This window comes from Rattus norvegicus, chromosome X (assembly GCF_021556685.1).
Source record: "Rattus norvegicus strain SHRSP/BbbUtx chromosome X, alternate assembly SHRSP_T2T, whole genome shotgun sequence".
Taxonomy (NCBI): domain Eukaryota; kingdom Metazoa; phylum Chordata; class Mammalia; order Rodentia; family Muridae; genus Rattus; species Rattus norvegicus.
This window is the reverse complement of record NC_141554.1, coordinates 154,958,480-154,969,091: the sequence shown is the minus strand read 5'-3', so window position 1 is coordinate 154,969,091 and position 10,612 is coordinate 154,958,480. Positions and strand designations below refer to the sequence as shown.

Here is a 10,612-nt window from a genome sequence, read left to right as displayed (position 1 = left end):
GAAGTTTTATTTTGCAGTGAAGTACACTGAAGAAGATATACAGAAGTAGAAACTAAGCATGATGAAACTTTTTCCAAGAATTCCTAACTTATTACTCTAATTAAGGATGCTTTTAAATTATTTCCTTATTTTGAAATAACAATAATCACCCCCCTATACCCTTTTCTCCTTCTAAGCCCTGCCATATATCCTTTACCTCTTTCTTTCAATTCATGGCCAATTTTTTTCATTAATTGCTGATAAATTCATATATTTTATGCATAGACACACACACACACACACACACACAGACACACACGTATGTATATACCTTAAAGAAAAGAAAAAACACAGAGAGACAGACCAAATATATACCCATTATAGGTAGGGAGAGAGATGTATTCGTATATGCTCTCACAAATTAAGATGGATAAAATATCATAAAGTTATATAATCTCATGGGACTAGTTCTGTATATAACAGACTCACATAAGCACATACAAATATAAAGAAAGTTTTACTTGAAGAAATCAAGTCTCACAATTGGGGAAGCTTAGAAAGAAAATGCCACCCAAACAAGCTGGTGACACAGGTGAAAGCTCCATTCCAAGTCCAGAGTTAATCAGCAAAATTATTATTTCTTTCCAGAGGTCAACATTTTTCTAGTAAAGCCTTTAACTAATTGAATGTGGCTGCTCTATATTATGAAAGTTGACATGCTTTTCTCAAAATCTTATGATTACCATTCTAATGGTATAAAAAAAACCACCCATACACCATTGCAGAAGCATAATATTGCTAGCATGTTTATACTCAAAAGATCATCTAAAACTGATGACAGAGGAATTTGAGAAAAGATGAGGACACAGAATAAAAATTTAATAGTTGAAATAGATTAGGTTTTATTAGGACTTTTGCAAATATTATTTTTGTTGATTTTCTTCCCTCATGCATCTCCCTTACCTCATTTGCCTTTTTAGATTCTTTAACTTCCCACAACTACCTTTTCCTCAGACATGTTAGGGCACAGGCATACACAATATACATAGACACATAAGTCAACCAAAAAATGAAATTATAATCCCCAGTTTTATCATTTTATATATAAATCTGGTCTTGTCGTTGATAAATTTATTTACATTATTGATTATATTAAGGTGTCTGATACACTTACTATAACATCATTTTAACCTTTCAATAAACAGAAACTGCTTCCTACTAGGCAAATGATGGGATTTACACTAATTAAATAAGAAGTCTTCTCTTCAGTAAATTCTTACAGACTATTTTTAAAGAACAACATAATTATAGAGTCCTTAAGAGTGTTCATAGAGGAATTATTTGCAAAGTGCTATGAAAGTTCAGGATGTATGTCTTATCTTAGTTAAGTCACAAGTAATTTCCTAAAACAAATGTAGTATTTGTGTCTTAACTCTTCACTGTTTAACTATTATACCTCACCTCAGGATTCAACTCTCCTTTAAGTTTCTATTCTAGCTTTTGGTATGCAAATGTGGAACCTTAATGGCCCAAGGTTATAGAGGAAATACCAGGGAGTTTCAACCCCAAATACCTCAAACTTGAGGCTGGCAGGAGTCTACTTCCTCCACTCAGTCTGGCACCATAAATTCAACTCCCCCAACATCAACCCTAGTAAGAATTTATTACCCTGACAGTAATAAGGCTCCACTCCTTGTTTGACTTTATAGGGTTGAAGGATTAAAAATTAATAATAAGCCGCCTAGCTACCCAAAAAGAAGAGGTAGGGTCTGTGAGAACATGAACTTTTCGCCCCTCCCTTGCTGTGCAATGGTTCCCGGAACATTCTTGCATGAAAGGTTTCCTGGAACAGCCACAATGACCCATAGCCTCCGGCCACAATGGTCCAATGGCCCTGTAAAATGTCACTACCCCTAATCACAATGTCACAAAGTCCTAAATTGTATGGGCAGTTTATGGTTTTGGAATTCCCCTCCTCCCTCCCTCTTGATCCCCCTGGTTTGTGGTTTTTTCCTTTATAAGCTCTGTGAAAATTCAGGTCGGGGTCGAACTCCTCTACTCCCTGTGTGGTGTATGAGTCTCGACCCTAGCATGCTGGCCTGAGCTCTCGTTTCATCTCGCTCACAATAAATCTTCCTCGTGTGATTACAGCAGGTCGGTGTCTGTGTCCTACTGGGTGCGCGTCTTTCCCGAGACTTGAGTGGGGGGCTCCCTTCGGGGGTCTTTCATTTGGGGGCTCGTCCGGGATCTGCGCGACCACCCAGGGGTCCTAGACCCACTTGGAGGTAAGATTCTCTGTTTTATCTCAGCGCTGTGTCTGGGTCTGTGTCTATGTTCTGTCTGGGAATCTGGTGCGATCGCTGTTTCGGTTTTGCGGACGCTCAGTGAGACCGCGCTCCAGGAAGGAGAGCGGGGTGGATAGGGATAGACGTGTCCAGGTACCCACCGTCCGTTCGCCCTGGGAGACGTCCCAGGAGGACAAGGGGGGACCAGGGACGCCTGGTGAACCCCATCTGATAGGTCCAGAGGAGACTTTACTCCTTGACGACCGGTTTGTTAGGCAAGGTCTGCGACCTGCCGATCAGTTTCAGTGCCTCTGGTCGACACGAAGTCGACGTCGGTTTTTTTTTTTTTTTTTTTTTCTCTTTTGTTTGTGCTCGTGTGTGTGAGTGTGTGTGAATTAAGTCCTGTAGTCTGTGTTTTTCGGTACCGGTTTAAGGTCTTAGTGCACTGTCTGGGCAGATGAAGGTTTCCTGCCCTGTGCACGGGTGGAAGAAGGTTCCCCACCCCGAAATGGCGCCTGTGAGTAGATGAAGGATTCCTACTCCGAATAGTCTTTTTCTTTCTTTTTTTCCTTTTTAGAAAGCGCACCGGGGGACGCCCCAATCGCGCAGGCTCTGGGACTCGTGAGAGACGTTCCACGAGTCAGCCTTTGTTGGGTCCTGGCTCTGGGACGCGTGAGAGACGTTCCTCGAGCCGAATTTTGTCGGGAGGACCCGGCAACGGGCAGTCAAAAAGATCTGACTGTGACTTTGGAGGTCATGTTCGGCTGCCTATTTAAGTATAGGCACGGACAAGTGTGCTTAGATGTGTTAGTGTCTGTTGTCTGTATTCTGTTTCTGTGTTTGGTATCCCGGAAGCAGCTAAGGTTAAGCTGCAGTTTGGGCCAGGTACTGAAGGTACCAGGCATCTGTGGAAATTGGTTATAGGATGCTTTGTCTTGGTCTTGTTTGTCTGGATTGTTTTCTGTGGTATTGTCCAGTGTCTTTTTGACTTCTTTTCGTGTTTGAATTTGGACTGACGACCGTGTTTAAAATCTTGGACTGACGACTGTGTTTGAAATCATGAAACTGTTTGCTTTGTTCATCGAAGAGTTTTACTTGGTCCCCTTAATGCTTAGTAAGAAACTTAATCTTATGGACCCCGCTCTAGTGGCGGTGTGTTGGTTGATAGCCAAAGTTAATTTTTAAAATAGTGTTTTATCTGTGCTTGTGCTCGCAGCACACAGTAGAGGGGAGCGAAATTAGCTGCGGAGCTGCTGCAGCGAGCATGGGGACTTCTCAAGTCTCACCCAATTTTTCTGGCTCTTCAGGAGCTGTTTAAAAGGAAAAGGCTTAAGGTAAAAAGAAACACTATAGAGAGATTTCTTAGTGAATTACTACACCTTGCTTCGCGATCTCTGGGAATCTCATGGTGGACAGCTGAGATAAGCTGGAAAAGGATTTAAATTTTGCTTGGGAGCAAAGAATCTTAAAGGTGGAGTTTCAGCCGGTATGACACTTAGTGCTTAGCTGCCTAAAAGATCAGAAATGCTGTCAACAGGCTATAAAAAAGGGACAGGCTGTGTTAAAAATGCTACAGAAGAATAATCTAAAAAGGCTGAGAGCTAGGTGGGGCTATAAGGAAAACAAGAACAGGAAAGGAATTTCTGACATTTGCTCACAGAAGGAGAGTGCTCATTTAGAGAAGTTCTTTAAGGAAGCCTGCCTTATCTGCTGTCTTTATTCCAAGGGAGGAGTCAGTCTCCAGCACTAAATTACTTGGAGGTAGCCAAGTTCAGGATTAATGTTTTCTTTTCCATGGGCCTTTAAACCCAGTGAGACAGTTTGGTAAAGGGCTACTACTGAGGTCCTGATAGCCCCAGGTGAACTGGTTACAATTCTTTTATCAGCCCCCTGGCATCTAGCAACCAGGTTCTAACCATCTCTCCATCCTTTTGTTATTAGTTGTTACTAGAAGCCTAGTGTCATTTGGAGGCTGGTTCTCTTGAGAGGCAAAGCCATGGAGCTGACACTGACAATGGCCTTTTTGTTCCAAGAAAGGCCTCCTGGTTTAGCTGTGTGACTAAATGCTGTTTGCCCTCTTCGGTAGACTCTATTCTCAAGATTCTCTTGTTTTCTCACCATCCCATTTGATATGCTTGTTAGTAACTGTTACAGGTCTTCTTTACCACCGATGAAAGACGGAATCCTACTGGAGACCAGAAAAAAATGTTCCAGACACGGATAGAAGGCCCTCACTTCTGCCTGCTCTCTTCAGACGCCTGAAGGTAGGGAGTGCCAGGTCTGCCCCCAGGCTCCAAGGGTCGGTCTCCTAGGGGCTGGAAAATGCCCCACCAATCTGGCTAAGATAAGGAAAAGATATGAAGAGAAAGTTACAGAAACTTGAAGGGTTAAGCTAAGTCGCTGAGAGAGTTATTGTAAGTTGATGCATGGTTCAGGGTCTGTGCAGAAAAGTGGACAGCACCTAATAGCTGTAGAAGAAGATGCAGAGAGACAGAAAAAAAAAAAGAAAGAAAGAAAGAAAGAGGTAAAGAGTGCAGGAAGCTAGGGAAGAAAAGAGACTAAAAGAAGAGGAAGCTAGAGAGCTAAAGAGAGATAAAAGACAAGAGAGGAACATATACTGGCCACAGTAGTTAGGGAACCTAGGAAGACAGTACCTGGCAACAGAAGAGAATTCCTGGCTAAAGATCAGTGTGCCTAATGCAAAGAAAAAAAAGACACTGGGTCAGGGACTGCCCCAGAAAGAACAAGAGGGGACACTGGAGAGCCTCTTGGTCCTAGAGTGCTGGCTATGTACAGAGATAGAAGGGAAGTGTGGATGCAGGGACCCAATGCTCTGTGCTCCTATGCCCCCCTCCAGTGGGCCAATATCCAAAGACCTTGGGTACAGGGGCCTACTGGCAACAAACAATACTTATGGACTGCCCGAAGAACAGTGGACCTTGGCGTGGGCCGGGTAACCCACCCACTAGTTCATAGTCATCCCTGACTGCCCCTATCCCTTGCTCATGAGAAAATTGCTCTCCAAAATGGCTTGCGTGGGCTGAAATGGCTGGGTGAGGCCATGTGTATGCATATCTACAGACTGTGTATGCGGAGCTTAAGACCTGTCTCAGTGCACCAGTACCTGATGCTGGGAGACGAATGGCTTAGCGCTGTTCTACTTGGAACATATCACTCCTGCCAGCCGGGCACTAACAATTATCACCCAATCCAGGACTTAAACTGTGATAGAGTGGCTGATGTTCTGCCTTTGAATAGAGTGTCCCAAAAGATGGGACCACTGGTCAGCTGCCATGGACTAGATTCTCTACCAGTTGGGGACAATCTGGTCACCTTGCTGCCCAATCCGGACCTGGAGCCACCACAGCACGAGTGTCAAGTACTGGCAGAAGCCCATGGATGGAGGAAAGACCTCTGCGACTGGTTGATTGACCCCTGCTGAAAGCCGAGGACCTTGTCCACAGACGGGAACAGTTCTCTTCATGAATGAAGGTCAGAGACAAGTGGGTGCTGCCATGGTGGACAACACAATGTTATCTGGGATGGCTGAACCTCTACCCCCCCCCAGTACATCAGCACTGCAGATGCCTTTACCATCTCTTGGATGCCCTGGTGAAGCCAACAACTGTGAGTACTATTCATTGCTCAGGATATCAGGAGGGAAGAGATTCAGTGACATGGGGCAATAACGAAGCAGATAAAGTGGCTCGAAAAATGGTTATGCAGGAGCCCATCCTGGTTGCAGGCCTGCAAGAGACAGCCACTGGGAACTGGGATCGGACTAAGGGATGGCCTCACTTAGAAAAGGCCCAAATTGCTTAAAAGATAAAGGACAATGGCACATTGAGGGGAAAGCTATACTTCCCAGAGAACAAAGAAAAGACTCACTTTGCCAAATACAGAAATGGACTCATTTAGGAGATAAAAAGTTTGTCCAAGTAGTTAAGTGTATGTAATAGACTTTAAGATTTTAGCCAGAGAGACAGTAGAAAGTATAAGGTATGTCAATAAGTGAATGCTTAGCAAGCAAACAGGGCAAAGAGACCTAGAGAGTTTGGTGAAAAGTCGAAGTGAACTTCACTGAGATAAAACCAGAAAAATATAATCACAAGTATCTCCTAGTGCTTGTAGATACTTTTTCAGGAATAGATAGAAGCTTTCCTCACCAAACAAGAGACGGCCTCTGCAATCATCAAGAAGATACTGGAAGAAATCTTCCTCCGATTTGGAATGCCCAAGGTAATCTGGTCAGACAACGGCCCTACTTTCGTTGCCAAGGTAAGCCAGGGTGTGGCCAAGTATTTAGAGGTCAATTGGAAATTACATTGTATTTACAGACCTCAAAGTTCAGGACAGGTAGGGTAAATAAATAGAACTCTAAAAGAGACCCTGACCAAATTAACCATGGAGACTGGCACAGACTGGGTGACACTCCTTCCCTCTTGCTCTCTTCAGAGCAAGAAATACCCCTTCCAGATTCAGCCTTACCCCCTTTGAGATCTTATATGGGGCCTCAGCCCCCCTGACTGTATTAGATGATGTTACTGAACCAACATGTCATAGTGCCATAGTAATAATGATTTGTGTGCCAGGCTAAAAGACCTACAGGTGATACAGAAAGAAATCTGCTCACAGCTGACAGCAGCCTATGCCCCGGAGACCCCTGAGACATCCCATCAGTTCCAGGTTGCAGCTACACTGAGTCCAGACACTCGAGCCTCGCTGGAAAGGACCGTACCTGGTGCTGCTGACCACCCTGACAGCTGTCAATTCTCAGCCCTCACCAGCCGTGTACTAGCTGTTGGGGCTGAGAGCTGGGACCTAGAGGGAAATTCAGTCATGTTTGTCCTGGGTTCTATCAAGATAGGTGTGGGATAGGCTTGATTTCCATTACAAATGATGTAACATTGCATATGTTAGTACTCTTAACACTTCTTGGGACTGTGCCTCAGGGATCACAGTCCGTATAAGCTTAGAAGTTCTAAAAGCTAGTCATGACCTTGGTGGATAGGCTTGGATAGTGTCCAGGTTAGAATCCTCATGTTAAGACTACAATACCAAGCTGTTATGCTAGATGAAGCTGAGTTCTCCATGAAGTTCTAGGATTAGAACTATTAACAAAAAGAAGAAGTGGGGAATGAAGGATTAAAAATTAATAATAAGCCGCCTAGCTACCCAAAAAGAAGAGGTAGGGTCTGTGAGAACATGAACTTTTCGCCCCTCCCTTGCTGTGCAATGGTTCCCGGAACATTCTTGCATGAAAGGTTTCCTGGAACAGCCACAATGACCCATAGCCTCCGGCCACAATGGTCCAATGGCCCTGTAAAATGTCACTACCCCTAATCACAATGTCACAAAGTCCTAAATTGTATGGGCAGTTTATGGTTTTGGAATTCCCCTCCTCCCTCCCTCTTGATCCCCCTGGTTTGTGGTTTTTTCCTTTATAAGCTCTGTGAAAATTCAGGTCGGGGTCGAACTCCTCTACTCCCTGTGTGGTGTATGAGTCTCGACCCCAGCATGCTGGCCTGAGCTCTCGTTTCATCTCGCTCACAATAAATCTTCCTCGTGTGATTACAGCAGGTCGGTGTCTGTGTCCTACTGGGTGCGCGTCTTTCCCGAGACTTGAGTGGGGGGCTCCCTTCGGGGGTCTTTCAGGGTTCCCCATTACCACCACCCTACAATCCCTGAGTGTGTAGATGAAGCATCTTGCAACACCCCTATGCTGGCCAATTGTATACAGCCACAAAAACCTAGCCCAAGAGACCCTGGCCTCTTCCCTAGGGACATAGATAGCCCTTTTCCCCAGTAAATGAACAGTTCTTTGAAGCTGTGTTGTCAGTGTTTATCACTAACTGGGATCCTGCATTGAACTCACAGGCACTCTGCTAAGCTTCCCTCCCCCAAGTCCAGCTTTGTGCTGGCCTATTTAACACAGAGACACGCAGCAGCAGCATGCAGACACTTAGAATATGCCCAGATTCTTTTTTTTTTCATTTCAGAATAGTACTCTATCTTTTTTTTCCAGAAATATTTTTCACTGAAGACTTCAAATGACTGTCCGTTGGAGCTACTTAAATACCATTTCCAAAAAGATAAATTCTGATCAATCTATCTAGGAAAAAAATAACCTTGTTTCTCTTGCAGATGTATGATTATTTCTCATTATTTTTACTTCCTCTGGTCTTTTAGCACTTTTCATAACTTAGTTACTATAAACAAATGTATATTTGCTTATATATAGTTGAGCCCAGTTACATCTAAAGTCTGTTTAGGTATGTTCTGTTCTTTGTTTAGTTGTAGTATCTAAAACAGGGAACAAATAATGTTTCGATTAATGAAAGCTTCCCCTGTTGGAAGATAAGGGACAATAAGAGGATTTAAGTAAAGGAGGAGAAGCTGGCACAGACACTCGATCCCAGTATTTGGGGAGCAGAGGCAGGCAGATTTCTGACTTCGAGGCCAGCTCAATCTACTGCTGGGGTCACCCAGTTTCCTGAGGAAGCCAGACAAGGTGGTATGGAGCTAGTGACCATGGCCAAAGCCACTTTACCTTTGCTGTTCTTCTGATTTTAATTCTCTGTTATTCTGTGCTTTAAAGGCACTTACTTTTGGAAATTGCTATTGTATGTCCAAAATTACTTTTGGTAATTTTTCTCTTCCTTGAACTCTTTGATATTCTAAGGCCAAAAGTATTCTAAGGCCATACTTCTGGTAATTTGACTCCAACTGATACAGCAGGAGAATTAGGAAAAAAAAAGACTTAGTTTCTCTCTGGTTCAAGGGCCCCTCACTAGCCAGACTCCAGAGGTTTGGAGTTCATTAACTCTTCGTGAACCAGAGCAAAAAGAGGAGAAAGAAAGAGAGAATTCAAGCATACACATAGACATACACAGACACACACACACACTTTGGTCAGGCCCAAACACCTGTCTCAACAACTTCACAAGTGTTCACTTACATACCTACATATACATGCATGCATGCACACACATATACACATCTTTATTTGAATGTCCTCTTTTAAATATCTTTATAATGCATGCTTCTTAAATTATAGGAAGATAGAAGAGAAAGCTAAACTTTTCTCTTTTAAATATAAGTTAAATATATCACCTTTATTACCTTTAAAAAGACTCTTATTACCTTTAAAAAGAAAATCCCATCAGCATAAAAAGCAAGCGTGTTAAAATGAAACAATTTTCAAAGTCTGTTTTATTGCTTTTTTTTTGAAGTTGTAATATAGCTAGATCATTTCCCTTACCCTTTCCTCCCTCAAAACCCTCCAATTTTTCTTTCTTTGCTTTCTTTCAAATTCATGGACCTTTTTTTTCACTAATTGTTGCTACACACACACACACACACACACACACACACACACACACCACATAAATACAACCTGCTCATGTATTTAGTATATAGAATATATTGCAACAATTGATGAAGATTTTCTGTTAAAGCAATAAAAATTAAATGTTTGTTGAGCTGATAACACTTTTGCCCACCTAGTAGTCTTCACTCTTTACAACTATGTGGGCTGATTTTAGCCTATTAATGACAGATGTTGCCTTTTCTATTATTACTAGATTCTGTTAGTAAATTCATAAAAGGCTCAAACTAGGGATTTACATTGTCTGAAGTATGCTGTAACTGAACTGTTCAAATGTTGTGACTGCTCTGGCTTACTGCTGACTTTGCTGCAGCATCATAAACATGTTTCTGACTTGTAGTAACTGCCAGAGGAGTCCTACATATGTTGAAGGCCAAATCCTCCCAAAGCATTTCAATTTTGCTATTAAGTGTGTGTAAGTAATAAACTTTAAAAAATCAAATTAAGACTCCATATCTGAGCATAGAATTTATTTCTAGTATCTGCTTATTGAATTTGCTATTTTGGACAATAACATCTGATATTAAATAAAAGTAAAATTTCATAATAGCTTTTCAATTATCAAATAGAAATATATATACTAAGTCTTAAGAATGGAAACAAAACAAAAACTTGAAGAAGTTCCTCAGTTTACCATAAAAGTGCTTTCAGGCCCTCTCTTCAATGTAAAGTAAGTGTTGCATGTGAGTAAAGGTTATGTGAATGTAAATGAAAGTTGGATTGATTGATCTCTGATACACTGCAGGTTTGCTAGAAAAAGTTAGTCTACACAAGCAACTTTAGTAAAAAAAAAACAGACTCAAAGGCTGAGTTTGGCTATGATTTTGTGATGATTAAAAGCATTTCTCATCTTTATTTCTGCAGCAGGCAACAGGCTCATGGCATATAGGAAACAGCAGTTCACTTAATGAATAAAGCAAATGGAGAACTACAAAGCCTATCCTGTTTCAGGCAGTACCAA

At 42.2% G+C, this 10,612-nt stretch overlaps 2 long non-coding RNA genes across 2 annotated transcripts; both read left to right on the top strand.

The window, feature by feature from the left end:
• The first annotated feature begins 1,694 nt into the window (after positions 1–1,694).
• On the top strand, positions 1,695–7,840 carry LOC147998392 (uncharacterized). Its single transcript, XR_015646812.1, has 2 exons — positions 1,695–2,264; positions 6,857–7,840. It is a non-coding gene; the product is annotated as an uncharacterized LOC147998392 (long non-coding RNA).
• Positions 2,997–6,056, top strand: LOC147998393 (uncharacterized). The gene is made up of 2 exons (XR_015646813.1): positions 2,997–3,598; positions 4,407–6,056. It is a non-coding gene; the product is annotated as an uncharacterized LOC147998393 (long non-coding RNA).
• Positions 7,841–10,612: the final 2,772 nt, after the last annotated feature.